Here is a 15,502-nt window from a genome sequence, read left to right as displayed (position 1 = left end):
ATGCTGAATTTAATTCCCTCGTCTAAATCATTAATATATATTGTAAACAACTGGGGTCCCAGCACTGAGCCTTGCGGTAACCCACTAGTCACTGCCTGCCATTCTGAAAAGGTCCCGTTTATTCCCACTCTTTGCTTCCTGTCTGCCAACCAATTCTCTATCCACATCAATACCATACCCCCAATATCGAGTGCTTTAAGTTTGCACACTAATCTCTTGTCTACTACATTATCCACAATGCTATTGATTTCTGTGCTATCTGCAAACTTACTAACCTTCCAATCCACATTTTCATTAACGTCATTTACGTATACATATCACAAACAGCACAGGTCCCTGTAGAACAACACTCCAGCCTAAATATGTCCCAACAACCATTATCCTTTGCCTTCTATGGCAAGACAATTCTGAATGCGAATGGCCAAGTGTGCATGGATCCTAAACTTCTGGACGAGTCAAACATGAGGGACCATTGTCAAATGCCTAACTAAAATCCATGTAGACAACATCCATGGCCCCTGCCTTCACATCTGAAGTGTGACCTTATATAAGCATATAAAATCATAATGGCCATGGTTAAAGTGAATAGTCAAGTAGTGAGAAGAGTTTAAAAGCAGACAGTTATTTCTTCAGTGGTTTGATCAGGGCATGGCTGTGCAAGCACATGGATATCATCCAGGTAGAACAGCGAGAAGAGTTTAACATGAGACAGCTTTACAGAGCTGTTGTTCCCTTGTTCAAGAAAAGGAGTAGAGATAGCCCACAAAATTATAGACCAGAGAGTCTTACTTCAGATGTTGGTAAGTTGATGGAAAAGATCCTGAGAGGCAGGATTTATGAACATTTGGAGAGGCATAATTAGGAATAGTCAGCATGGCTTTGTCAAGGGCAGGTCGTGCCTTACGAGCCTGATTATAGTTTTTGAGGATGTGACTAAACACAATGTTGAAGATAGAGTAGTAGATGTAGTGTATATGGATTTCAGCAAGGCATTTGATAAGGTCCCCCATGCAAGGCTTATTGAGAAAGTAAGGAGGCATGGGATCCAAGAGGACATTACTTTTTGGATCCAGAACTGGCTTGCCCACAGAAGGCAAAGAGTGGTTGTAGATGGGTCATATTCTGCATGGAGGTTGGTGACTAGTGGTACACCTCAGGGATCTGTTCTGGGACTCCTTCTCTTTGTGATTTTTATAAATGATCTGCGTGAGAAAGTGGAGGAATGGGTTTGTAAATTTGCTGATGAGAGAAAGTTTGGGTGTGTTGTGGATAGTGTGGAGGGCTGTCAGAGGTTACAGAGAGACATTGATAGGATGCAAAACCCAGATAAGTGTGAGGTGGTTCATTTTGGTAGGTCAAATATGATGGCAGAATGTAGTATTAATGGTAAGACTCTTGGCAGTGTGGAGGATCAGAGGGATCTTGGGGTCTGAGTCCATAGGACACTCAAAGCTGTTGCATAGGTTGATTCTGTGGTTAAGAAGGCATACAGTGCATTGGCCTTCATCAATCATGGGACTGAGTTTAGAAGCCAAGAGGTAATGTTGCAGCTTTATAGGACCCTCATCAAATCCCACTTGGAGTACTGCGTTCAGTTCTGTTCACCTCACTACAGGAAGGATGTGGAAACTATAGAAAGGGTACAGAGGAGATTTACAAGGATTGGAGAGCATACCTTATGAGAATAGGTTGGGTGAACTCGGCCTTTTTTCCTCGGAGCGACAGAGGATGAGAGGTGACCTGATAGAGATGTATAAGATAATGAGAGGCATTGATCGTGTGGATAGTCAGAGGCTTTTTCCCAGGGCTGAAATGGCTAGCATGAGATGGCATAGTTTTAAGGTGCTTAGAAGTAGGTACAGAGGAGATGTCATGGGAAGATTTTTACGCAGAGAATGGTGAGTGTGTGGAATGGGCTGCCGGCGACAGTGGTGTAGATGGATCAGACAGGGTCTTTTAAGAGACTCCTGGACAGGTACATGGAGCTTAGAAACATAGAGGGTGAAGGGTAACACTAGGTAATTTCTAAGGTAGGGACATGTGCGGCACAACTTTGTGGCCGAGGGGTCTGTATTGTGCTGTTGGCTTTCTATGTTCCTATGTTTCTATGTTTCAAGCTCTTTTTCCCAGGTTATGGGGATTTAAAACCATTTCAAGGTGGGCTTATGGTGAGAGGGGAATGAATGACATTGGACCCAAGTGACAAGTTATTCACAGTGTAGTTGGTATGTGGGGTGAGTTGCCATGTTATGTTGTGGAGATACTGTTTGGTACAATTACCACATTTAAAACACATTTAGGAGGATTTGTTTACAAGAAAGGTTTATAGAGAGATGAACTAAGCACAGGCAATGGGATGAGCTCTAACAGGCAATTTGGTTGTCATGGACAAGTTGAACTGAAAGGCCATTGAGTGCATTCACGCTTTTTAAATCATTTCCTGGTCTCAGTCGTTTAAACATTACTCTTCACAACTCGAAAGAGGTTGATTCCGCTTTTAGCACTTAGCCAGCAATGTGTTACTGTGCAGTTTCACGATAACAAGGTTTATGCTTCAAGTTGAATTAACACGATGTTGTGACTGTGATTGAAGTCACTGGAGAGACACAGAAACTGGGGAGATAGAGCATTTATTTGTCACAACAAGCAGGCATTATTCTGGAGGAATTCTTGGTAGAGGGTCACAAACCCCACGTTAAATCGTATTTTACTCCCTTACGATCAAAGGTAACAGTAGGAGATTCAACACAATTTCAGTAGTTACAATGACATTATTTATTTCAATACTTTAGGCTGAGAAGTGGTTCCTTTGAGATACTTAGTGGAAGCACAGTGTAATTGATGAGACACCTCTGAAGGCCCAAATAGCTTTGCAAGACCTTTGCTAGACACCCAAAATTAATGTTGTCTGTGCTGTACACAAAGACTACTGATTGCCTATAACCTGTGACCATGTTTGATATGCTAAGTGACGACATCTGTCTGATTGGCTAGTTTGCACTCAATTCACAATGGTGCAAATAACATGGCCACATTGCTGGGTTCAATGCAAGCCAATTAACATTAATCCATTATCTGGTTTGGTTCTTACATAAGCAATCTCTTGGTCTGTGAATTATCCACATAAATTCAGAATACTCCCTAACATATCCTCCTCTTGGCCCCTGGACAGGAATCAGTCCCAGGATGGCTAAACTTTAAGGAGGATCTGATTAAGTGAGGTCCTTCCCTTTGGACCCCTTCCCCAATTATTAACCCTTGTGCGCCTGCATCTACATGATCTAAGACCCCTGTTTGGTCATCTATAAGACTGTACAGAGATGTCAACAAAACATTGCAGACATTTGATTGCATCCTATTCATCCCATCAACCTCTGATAGCCAAAACTATGAGCAGTGGTTGTCAGGAGTTACTCTGTGGGCAGGGTTACAGCAATGTGACTGTTTCAGGTTCATATGCAACAGTTCACATTCCATGCCATGACAGAAGATTATCAGAGTGACCTTGATAGTCAGTTTGTTTGATTGATGAACAGGAGGGCTTGGGGTGATCTCTATTCGCATTGCTGTAAGGATCTCGCCCCAATGGCCCTCATTCCTGGACTGTCTTGATCGCTGCCCTGACCACTGAAAGTGCCAGCTTACAGTATTTGTGTTCACTCCCCATTCAGCTGAGGTGGCTGCCTTCCAATGCTGTGTGCAATTTCCTCTCTCTCTCTGATACTGCCTGGCCATTGAGGTTGTGTCTCTGTCTTAATTTGGCTCCTTTCCATCTATTTTCCTCAATGTCTTCTATTCTGAGCTTTACATTTAACCATTTCTCTCTAAAATGCAGCCTTCATTTCAAAGAATAGTTACCATAATACTTTAAGCATTATTCTCATTCTCTCTCTCATGCTCTCTCTCCCCCCCCCCCCCCCCCACCCCACTTCTGCATTGTGGATCTACATCCATCAGGTGTGGTCAGATGTGACACAACAGGCTGGTGTTCAAAACTTAGACTCTGTGATGACACTGTTAATGGGTGGACTCGATCCCTCGCTCTGTCTGGCAGGGTGACGAGAAGGTGAGTCATGCAGTTTAATCTGAGTCCAGTGTTTCCGTTGCCTGACTTGCCAGGCAAGATCCTGATACAGGCGTTATATTTGTTCGGAGCACCTGCCTGTCTACCTGCCTGTCCTTTCAACCAGCTCCTTTACCATGACTTGGTCTGCCAGCTGCAGGAGGATTATCTTCTCTCCCTCGGCTGTCTCTGATCAGCAATGTGCTGTTGTTGGTTTGCTTGGTCGCTCAACACTTTCAGCTGGTTACAGGAGTCATTGGTCACACTGGGTCATTTTAGTCCTTGAAGCTCCAGGCTCACCACAACCTGCATTGCTCGCCCCATCAGTAATTCATAGGGACTCAAACCAGCACGCAGTTCGTAAACTCATCAGGATTCCGGGCAATTCATCAGTCCATGTCTTTCCTGGCTCTATTACAGCTTCAGCTAAGGCACTGTTGATAGCTTGGTTCATCCTTTCTACTATTCCTGAGTTCTGAGAGGGTAGCGCATGTGGAGTTGTTGCCGAATCCCTAACAGTTTATACGTTTCCTTCATATCTCTCCCTGCAAGATGTGCTCCCTTATCCGGGTTGGGGAGGAGTTCATGTGTCACAATGCTGGTGGTACAATCTCCCACTGAGAAAGCCTCTACCCGCTGGGTGAAGTGATCCATGATCACCAGTCAGTAACTTTACCCCGTGCTTTTTGGCAGGGGCTCCATGAAGTCTATCTGGATTTTATCCCAGAGCCCACTCAGCCACGGCTAGCTTGTAAGATGCACCCTTATTCCATGCTGGGGTTATGCTGGTTACAAAGGATATATGCCCAACAAAATTCCTCAATGCCCCTGCCCATCCCTGGCCACCATGAAGACTGCTGGAGGGATGTGGCCACACTGTGTCTTTCCTGATTATTGCCCTGTGGTATCACTTTAGCAGTCTCAGCCTAATACATGCTGGGGCTACAGCTGCTTCTTCCCCATGTGTCCAGCTACCATCTGGTCCCCCCTTTGCTCCTTCTCCTCTCCACATCCCCGTATAGTTTTACTAGAATGACTTTGCCTTCTTTGCTGGCAATTTCTGTTGGTTTGTATTCTTCTGCTGTTCTTTTGGCCCTGTGGTCTGCCCACTCCTTCCCTTTCAGATCTTTTCTTTCCACTCTCTTGTGAGCCTTTATTTTACTCACTGCTACCTCATCAGGCAACTTTGCTGCTTCTAGCAGTTCTTGCATGAGGCGCCCGTGCAGAATACCCATGCCAATTGAGCTTATAGGTTTTCACAAATAAAATGGTGAAGAAGTTTTATGTCTAGAGATAAAACGAAGCAACTCATTTATTGAACACCAAACAACTGAACACAAAGTTTGGTAAAAGTCCTTTTCATAATTACCTCATCAAGTCAGACCAGCCGTTTAAAGTGAAGGTTGGTGGTTTTGAATGCTGAACATTTTCACCAGTTACGCTACCTTACACAGGGACCCCAGGATTCACTGAATCCAGCACTGTGAACCTGTCTGGAACTCGGACAAGTCTCCTAGCTCAGGTCCTATGTTCCATGGGTGCAGGAAAAGCAGGTGTCTCTGGCTGATCCAGAGGTGCGTTTACACGCTCATGGTCATGTCGTGACGGCAGGGCATGGGAGCGGAGTCCTCCGAATCTTGGTGGGCCAGTTTAAGATGATCTACCGAAGTACACTTAGGTTTAACCCGCTTATCTATGATAAAAGTCTTTTCTCCCCTTTCCAAAATGTGGAACGGGCCGCCGAAAGGGGGCCTAAGGGGATGTCGGTAGATGTCATGGTGGATGAAAACAAACGAGGTGGAATGTAGGTCAACAGGAACCCAAGATGCGGTATGCCATGATGGGAGGGAGGAATAGGCGCAAAGGGATTGAAATTACTGAGGAGGGTGGAACGCTGTTGTGAGGCTGACTAGACAGTCGTGGTGCAGGAATGAAATCACCTGGCACTCATAATGACTGCCCATATACCAACAACAACAGGTGACTGCAGGTCCTCTTTTGGAACTGTTCTGAGCCCCGGCAGGATCATGGGAGACGATCATGCCAACACTCATTGGTCAGGGAAGCCCTCAGAGCAGCCTTTAAGGAACGGTGAAACCACTGGCATAGACCATTGGACTGTGGGTGATACACTGTGTGTGATGTAACCTAATGTTGAGGTTCTGGGCCTTTGAAGACCAGAGATCTGATCTGAATTGGGGACCACGATCTGAGGAAATATCAGATGGGGTACCAAACCAAGCAACCCAGGTTCTAGTGAACGCCCAAGACACGTCTGCGGCCATTGTTGTTCCTATAGGGATGAGCTCTGGCCACCTGGTGGTACGGTCCACATGTGAGGAGGTGAGTGAAACCATGGGAGGCTGGAAGAGGACCAAGAAGGTCCACATTGACACGGTCAAATTGTCACTCAGGGACTCAAAAAGTTCCAATGGCACTTGAACCTGACGGTTAATTTTCTGCCTGCTGGCACTCCACATAGGCTGCAGACTATGTCCTTTCTAAGGGGGAGCTACACAAACCATAGTGCAACCAGTTTCTGTGAGGCCTCCCAGCCCAGGTGCGAGAGGCCATGTATGGAGTCAAAATCAGCCCATCTCCAGTATGCAGGCACGATGGAGTAAGGGCAACTGGTTGACACATCACACAGAAGAGAAAGCCCAGTTCCCCAAACTTCATGTCAGCCAACCACAGGCCCAAGACTGCTGTTCGGTAAGACTGGACCTCCTGGTCAAGAGTTTGGCTGGCTGCCATGCTGGCATAGTTGAACACTGTGTGTACGGACTCAATTGCTGTGAGAGGCAATCAGTCACGGCAATATTTTCCCCTTTGATATGTGTATATCAGCTGTGAGCTCATATAATGTATGCAGGCCAGGCGGTGTTGCTGCTGTTCAGACCGAGGGTCTAATATTTTGACCATTGCATCCATGAGGGGTCTGCGGTCAACAAACACTGTGAATTGGCGACCCTCTAGAAGAAAACAGAAATGGTGGACGGCCAGATAGAGACTGGGAAGTTTGCTGTCAAGCGTGCTTTACTCCGTATAGGGGCAATGGCGCTGCGGCTGAAGAAGACGAGTAGCTGCCTCATGCCTCCGACCAGCTGTTCATGCACAACACCCGCAGCATAGTCTGAGGCATCAGTAGTAACGACTGTGGTTGTGTTGGGGATCATGTGCGCCACTAGGTTCGTGTTAGAAAGAGCTTGTTTAGTACCATCAAATGCCCTGGTCACGTCTGCTGGCCAGTCAAGCACATGATTGGGGTATTGACTTTAAGCACACTACACAGGGGAAGCATAGGTTCAGCAACTCGCTGAATGAAGTGGTGATAGAAATTCACCATGCCTGAAGCTCCTGTGGTTTTTTAGTAGTGTGGAGCGGTGGGAAGTCCCTAATAGCTGCTGCCTTTGATGGCAGGGACTTTGCCCCTTCTGCGGAGATGCGTTGTCACCCAAGAATGTCATCTAGCTAAACAAAAAGAAAGTTTAAGTGCTTTAATACAGAGTCCATCTGCCGTTGGAAAGTTTCTGCTGCATTTTTCAGCCCAAACAACATGTACAGAAACTTAAAGAGGCCAAATGGGTCACCACAACTATTTTGGGAATGTCCTCCAAACAGACAGGTACCTGATGGTAGCCTCAAACTAGAATGACTTTGGCAAAAATGAACTTTCTGGCTAAACATGCTGAAGTCTTGGATGTATGGGATTGGGTAACAATGGAGGGTGGTGGACTTGTTCAGGCATCGGTAATCTCTGCAAGCATGGCAGCCGCCATTAGACTTAGGGAGTGTATGGAGAGTCAAAGCCCAGGGGCCATTTAACCACATGTTTTGTGACTGTAGTGGAGAATTTGAGCTTGGTGAAGTTGGAGAAATTTCCCAATAGTTGAGTAAACTCACATGCACTGGTGCATGTGCTTGACAGAGTCATTGTGGGGAATCTACTGGGGGAGCAACATAATGACCTAAAGTCCCTGACATCCACAAGCTGGCAGTTCTTAATGGTCTAATGGTCCTTGGGCACATAGGAAATCTGCACCAAACTGAGATCTAGCCACTTTAGTTGGGAAGAAATCCCATGTATAATGCCATGCACTGAAGCAGAGAGTCATCCTTCATGTCCTGTAGGTTTGAATCCTGCTGCCATTGGTGGCCTCCAATGAGGTTTCATTGCTCTTTTCCTTTTCATCAATAGGCGATATTGACAGCACACTCACTTGAGCACCTTGTCACACAGGGAGCGTTGCCCTGAAAGGGTGTCTGTAATGAACAGTAGACAACCCTGGCACCTGGACCTCATGTTGTTCACAGACGTCTGATGTCCTGATGCGCTGGCACTGTGAGTGTGGTAGAAACAGACCCAAATGTCATCTGTTCTGCAGCTGGGAGTGTCCTTATGATGGGGGACTTGCTGGCTGAAGCTATTGAGGAAGAGAAAGAAAGAATGATTCATTGCTGCCTAGCTTAGTGTAGACTCTAACCTGGTCCAAACATATTGATGCAGTTATAAAGAAGGCAAAACAGTGGCAATATTACATTAGTTTAAAGAGATTTGGTATGTCAACAAATACACTCAAAAACCTCTATAGATGTACCATGGAGAGCATTCTGACAGGCTACGTCACTGTCTGGTATGGGGGGACCAAAGGAAGCTGCAGAGGGTTGTAAATTTAGTCGGCTTCATCTTGGGCACTAGCCTACAAAGTACTCAGGACACCTTCAAGGAGCAATGTCTCAGAAAGGCAGCGTCCATTATTAAGGACCCCCAGCACCCAGGGCATGCCCTTTTCTCACTGTTACTATCAGGTAGGAGATACAGAAGCCTGAAGGCACACAGTGTGATTCAGGAACAGCTTCTTCCCCTCTGCCATCCGATTCCTAAATAAATTTTGAACTCTTGAACACCACCTCACTTTGTAAATATATATTATTTCTGTTTTTTGCACGATTTTTAATCTACTCAAAAAACGTACACTATAATTTATTTATTTATTATTATCTTTTTCTTCTTCTTCTATATTATGTATTGCTTTGAACTGCTACTGCTAAGATAACAAATTTCACGAAACATGCTGGTGATAATAAACCTGATTATGATTCTGACTAGGCAAACACGGGGAAATCTGCAGATGCTGGAAATTCAAACAACACACACAAAATGCTGGTGGAACGCAGCAGGCCAGGCAGCATCTATAGGAAGAAGTGCTGTCGACGTTTCAGGCCAAGACCCTTCATCAGGACTGATGAAGGGTCTCGGCCCGAAACGTCAACAGTGCTTCTCCCTATAGATGCTGCCTGGCCTGCTGTGTTCCACCAGCATTTTGTGTGTGTTGCTATGATTCTGACTATCAGCCATTTTAGCAAGCTCCCTATAATCCTTCATGGCTGCATTAGTGAGGGCTTTGCTAACTTGATCCAGTATTTGCTGCATGAAGAGTTCTTTAAAAATAAAACAAGGTTGGTGATTTCCCAAGTCAGACAGAAAATGGTCCATTAGCTCTGATGGCTTAGCATTGTCAAGGCCGGGCAAGGAGAACAGCTGTTTAGTCTCAAGGTTCTCTCACTCTGAGGACCACCTCCCAAGCTGCCCTCCGACCATCTGTGACTGCTCTCAGTCTCCCTGTATTCAGGAGCTCTGCAAAGGCATGTGGGGTGTGCAATGTCAGCTGCCCACCAGTTCTATCAGCTTACAAAACCACACAGCCCAAGCTGCACAGTCCAAGGCTGTGACACTGAGGAAGTGTGGCTGCAATAGGAGCCTCTTTTGCTGAATGGTATGCTATTGGTCTTTCTGTGTCCCTGGGACCCTGTGCTACTACTGCAATGTAGAAAAGGTGAAAGGCACAAGTCACATTCAGGAATCCTAAAGCAGAAGCAGAAACCAGGGCTTTCTCAGTACCTGTGAAGGCCTTCTCTTCTGTTGAACCCCACTTTACTACCTCCAGAGGAGGCTTCAGACCCTTGGCTAAAGCCTGTATCGGAGTCACTAGTGCTGATGTGACACTGCAGCAGTAATTGAACAGTCCCCTTACCCTCCTCACCGCACCCTCTCACATTGACTGGACAGGGAATGGAACTAACTGTTGTCCTTCTGCTACCTGACATGTCCTCCCTACCCCGTGAGGTAACATGTCCCAGATAGTGCACTGTTTGCTTTTTATATTTGAGCCTGAAGTGAGCTGATCTGAATTCCCTGATGCTGCAAGACTTCCAAAACAATCAATATTACCCCACAGTGCCATTCTTTGCCCATGAGGTGATTAACAAATCATCGACCTGTTGTGAAATTGCACTACGGTATGGCGTCAGTTCAAGCTTGCCCAAGGTCTGTGCCATGCCTTTACGGAAGATAGCAGGGCTAGAGTGGTAGTCCAGTCAATGAATACTGTTGTCCCTTTAGGGCAGGGGCTCCCAACCTTTTTTATGCCATAGACCCTTACCATTAACCGAGGGCACCTTGGACCCCAGATTGGGAGCCCCTGCTCCAGGGTGAAGGCAAATCTGAGAGCTAATGGCATATGGCAGCCCCCAGAATCCACTGGCATCGACTGTGCCGGGGAGAGGACACTGAAGACTGTGGCTGGGCTGGCCACAATTGGATGCCTCATTGAAGGCCGTATACTCTATTGTCAATCAGAAGGATCCATCTGGCTTCTTTACTGGCCACAAGGGTGAGCTGGTGATTGAAGAAATCTCCTTCAGTGTACCTTGTATTTCTTCAAAGAAATAGCAGAGCGCCCGTCTTGATGTTGTTTGTGTAGGTCCCTTTCTATTTCAATTGGGTCTATTCTAACCTGCCCACAATCTTCTTTGTGTCTGATCTGTACCCCTGGGAACGGCTGACAGAGTAGACTGTACATCGTTGCTCCAATCCCTGTTTGACGGATAAGATGTGGCTACATGGGCCACATTGTGAACTCTAAAGGTTGCACGTGTTTGCTTACCCAAACTTGTCCATGTAATTTCTCCCTTTCCTGAATCTATGATGTCTAAGTGCATCCAACCCCAGGACAGTACCTTCCTTGTTCAGGCACACCGAGAACTCCACTGGGAAGCACAATCCCTTTCTCTAGAGCAGGGGTCGGCAACGTTTACCACTGAAAGAGCCAATATGGACCCATTTCCCACAGAAAAGAAAACACTGGGAGCCACAAAATGAAATAACACTGCATACAACGGGTTTTTTTTTTTGCCTTTATGCTATGTATAAACAAACTATAATGTGTTGCATTTATGAAATTGATGAACTCCTGCAGAGAAAACGAAATTACATTTCTGCATGCAACAAAAACATTTTGAACTCCGAAAAAAAGACGTTGGGTTGAAGGTTACTCCGTAGGTAGCCTACCTTGGATTGAAGAATTAAAAGAAAGCGCGCACTGGCGGGTGTCAGGCATTGGCAGTTGTGATGTATATTAATAGCGATAAAAAACACGTTGTAGCGGTGTAGCGCTACACGCAGCGCTAAAATAAAGACTGCAGTCTAAGATAACTTTATCCGAACTAAACAGCCTTGCTTTAAAGCCTCCCTCAACCCGCCCCCCGTGGGCGCGGATGCTCCAAAAGACACGTACTCACAAACCCCCGTAGGCTATCTCCCTTAGTCGGAACGGTGGCTAATTCGGAGCCAGTTCGGATGTGCCAGGAAACGGTGTCTCCGCAAAGTTTTCATATTGTACAAGATCACCATAATCTTCAAATTTCGAATTACATTTCAAAAGCTAACAAACCACGGGGAGCCGCATCACAGAGATCAAAGAGCCGCATGTGGCTCTGGAGCCGCAGGTTGCCGACCTCTGCTCTAGAGGATCCCACTTTTCCTCCCTTTATAGGGTAAATAGCCACTCTGGTCATGAGCAGGTTTAGGTCAGTTATGAATACTGAACATCCTGTGTCCACTAACATATCACATTACCGGTTCCCTATTAAAGCTCCATCCATGGGTCATCAATGCTGACAATAGGGTGACCACAAACCATTTGTCTGAACTCAAGGCTGTGTATAATCCGGTCAGTAGTCAGATTAGACAGAGAGGGCACTGTCGGGGATGGGAACTTTGGTTCTGCTGTGGTGTCTTCTATCTTGTCTCTTTCCCCTATTAAGAAACTATCTCTAACTGTAGCCTAGGACACCAGAGTTGCCACATATTATCTCCTCTGCCCTTCTCTGTTTAGTGTGGCAGCCCCTCACTAGGGGCCCTGGTTGGTAGCAAACAAAGACAGATTCCTGAATCTTCACAGCACCCTCGGCTACCACAGCCACCTTACGACACCTTTCCCTCTCTTTTGATCCATTCCCCAGGCTCATGAAGCTATTGTGGGTCCTACCAATATTCTCAAGTCTAAAACATCATGGTGGGGTCAGCTCAGCCCTTCCTTGAGCATTTTCAGGAAGACAGGATCATCCCTCCCTGGACTACCCAGCCCTGAGTGTTCCTCATAAGCCCAGTATTTTCCCTCTGCATCGCCCATGACAGGTTCATCAGCCTTCTGAACAACTGGCATAATCATTCCCCATTTACTCTCTCCTCCTCCGAGCCACTGCCTCACTTCTTCCTTAAAGTTCCAATATCGTTCCTCACTGCTGACATTCCTACTAGTTGCCCGTGTTCCACCCTGCACCCCTGGAGTCAGACTGTCCCACATATTTCTCGAGCATTTAGCTTTAACCAATCCATGCATGTCTTTCGGGTGCAAGTGGTGGATTTCCATCATTTCTTTTAACTTATGCCAAAATTCTGCATTGCCACGAGCGAATCAGTCAGGGCAGTTTGGATGAATGCTGTGCTTTCCTCCAGGGGTGACGGGCTTGTGGATGGTGGCGACGAGTGTGAGTGGCTGGCTGGGATCATCAGGGATCTGAGCTGTCGCTGCCTGGACTCTGTGGATTCCATTCCGACTGGTATAACCTCTCCTGTTTGTGGGTGCTTTCCAACTTGTCAGCTTCCTGGTCCATCACTTCTGACTTTACCTCAACAGTTGTTCCCATGGCTACTACCCGGCGAGCACCCGCCTGCTGGGCTTTATCCCATTTACTTCTCACTCTGCTCACATCCCTGACCGAGCTTTTCTTGTGTTGTTCTAATTGTTCAGCCACATCTCTCCTTCAATTGGTCTGGCTCTACTTGTACACTGAATCACTGTTCCCTGCGTTCGTACTTTTCCTTCTGTAGCTCTGTTTGTGCTCTATGTGATTCCAGGCTCTTTGTTCCTCTTGCAAATATACATTTTATACAGTCAAATGACAGCTGCTTTATCTCCCTTCCTCCTTGATTGGCTTTCTACCACTCCCAATGTCCTTCTTTGATTGGCTTCACTGCTGCCAATGCTCCTATTTGATTGGCTTCTCCACCACTGCCAATGTTCCTCTGGGCTTCAGGTCTTAACCCACCGAGCTTTGTCCATTCCCTGTTCAACCTTCTCAAGTTTATAGAGTATAAACTCTATGAGTTCTCCCTTCCTCATAATGGAACTCATGAAGTTGCTGTTGAAAGTAAAATATTTCTGCCCCATCACCTATCTTAGGCTTTTGTTCTCAGATTTTCCCACATGGAGTCAGACACGCACAAGCAATTCCCTAACCAGTATACACACATCCTCTTGTGACCCAAACGGTATCTCCCATACCAAGTGTTCTGAATAGCCACAGTACACTTAATCTGTTGCCTATTGAACGAGTATACACTATACATTTCACAACTGATGGCCCTTTCTCGACAAACTCCCCAGTGCTTTCTGGTAGCTGCTCCCTTACACAAAACACAAAAACACACACAAACAATGTATTTTTATATTTACCAGTTCAGCTCTCCGCAATGTCCTTGGATACTCCGTGATCCCATGACTGTTTGACTAAACAGATTTAAGTGTGGGTGCTACTCTTTAAAAAAACTGAAGGCACTGATCACACAGTGGATCACAAATGTATCCCAGACGAGGCCCTAAATGTTGTGATTCTGATTGAAGTTTCCAGGGAGACGGAATTTGGTGATATAGAAGTCTTTATTTGTCACTACAGACAGGCATCATTCTGGAGACCCTTTTGGTAGAGGCTCCTAAACCCAAAGGTACATCACATTTTCTTCTGGATGAGTGCCCAGAAGTGGTGGCAGTAATTGAAGCTCTGGAGAGACACTGAAGCTGTTGATATGGAAGTCTTTATTCGTCACTACAAGCACAATGGCAGAGGCTCACAAACCCAAAGGTACATCACATTTTTATGTCTTTAAGATCAATGGTAATGGTAAGCAATTCAATACAATTTCAACTGTTACAACAACATTGTTTAGGTCGATACTTTAGGTTGACCAATGGTTCCTTTTGGGTACACATTGTAATTGATTAAGATTCCTCTAAAGGTCCAACTGCTTTTGGGAGAAGCTAATTAAACAAATAATCTAAAGCTTCTGAACTACAGAGAAACAGACACCTGAAATGTGGGATGAATGAGAGGAGATTTTATAGTAACATATAAAAACATATAAAAGATATAAAATATATCTGGCAGATATAGTTAAAATGTCGGTATCTACAGGTGAGGGTGCCGGAGGATTGGAGGTCATCCAAGAGGTCAGTGTGGACATGGTGGAGGATTACAAATACCTGGGGATACGAATGGACAATAAACTGTAAGGTCAAAGAACACTGAGGCTGTCTACAAGAAGGGTCAGAGCCGTCTCTATTTCCTGAGGAGACTGAGGTCCTTTAACATCTGCCGGATGATGCTGAGGATGTTCTATGAGGCTGTGGTGGCCAGTGCTATCATGTTTGCTGTTGTGTGCTGAGGCTGCAGGCTGAGGGTAGCAGACACCAGGAGGATCAACAAACTCATTCATAAAGCCAGTGACATTGTGGGGGTGGAACTGGACTCTCTGACGGTGGTGTCTGAAAAGATGATGCTGTCCAAGTTGCATGCCATCTTGGACAATGACTCCCATCCACTCCATAATATACTGGTGAGGCACAGGAGTACATTCAGCCAGAGACCCATTCCACCAAGATGTAACACTGAGCGTCATAGGAAGTCATTCCTGCCTGTGGCCATCAAACTTTACAACTCCTCCTTCGGAGTGTCAGGCACCCTGAGCCAATAGGCTGGTCCTGGACTTATTTCCACTGGACATGATTAGCTTATTATTATTTAATTATTTATGGTTTATATTGCTATATTTCTTCACTATTTTTGGTTGGTGCGGCTGTAACGAAACCCAGTTTCCCTCTGCATCAATAAAGTATGTCTGTCTGTCTGTCTGATAGCTCAAGTTGTTACTTTGTTTAAAAAAGGCTCTAAAAATAATCCGGGAAATTATAGGCCGGTAAATTTGACGTCTATAGTAGGTAAATTATTGAAAGGAGTATGAAGAGATAGGATCTACAAGTATTTAAATAGACAGGGACTTAATAGGGAGAGTCAACATGGCTTTGTGCATGGTAGGTC

This window comes from Hypanus sabinus, chromosome 8 (assembly GCF_030144855.1).
Source record: "Hypanus sabinus isolate sHypSab1 chromosome 8, sHypSab1.hap1, whole genome shotgun sequence".
In the NCBI taxonomy this organism is placed as follows: domain Eukaryota; kingdom Metazoa; phylum Chordata; class Chondrichthyes; order Myliobatiformes; family Dasyatidae; genus Hypanus; species Hypanus sabinus.
The sequence above is the reverse complement of the archived record's forward strand: the minus strand, read 5'-3'. Positions refer to the sequence as shown.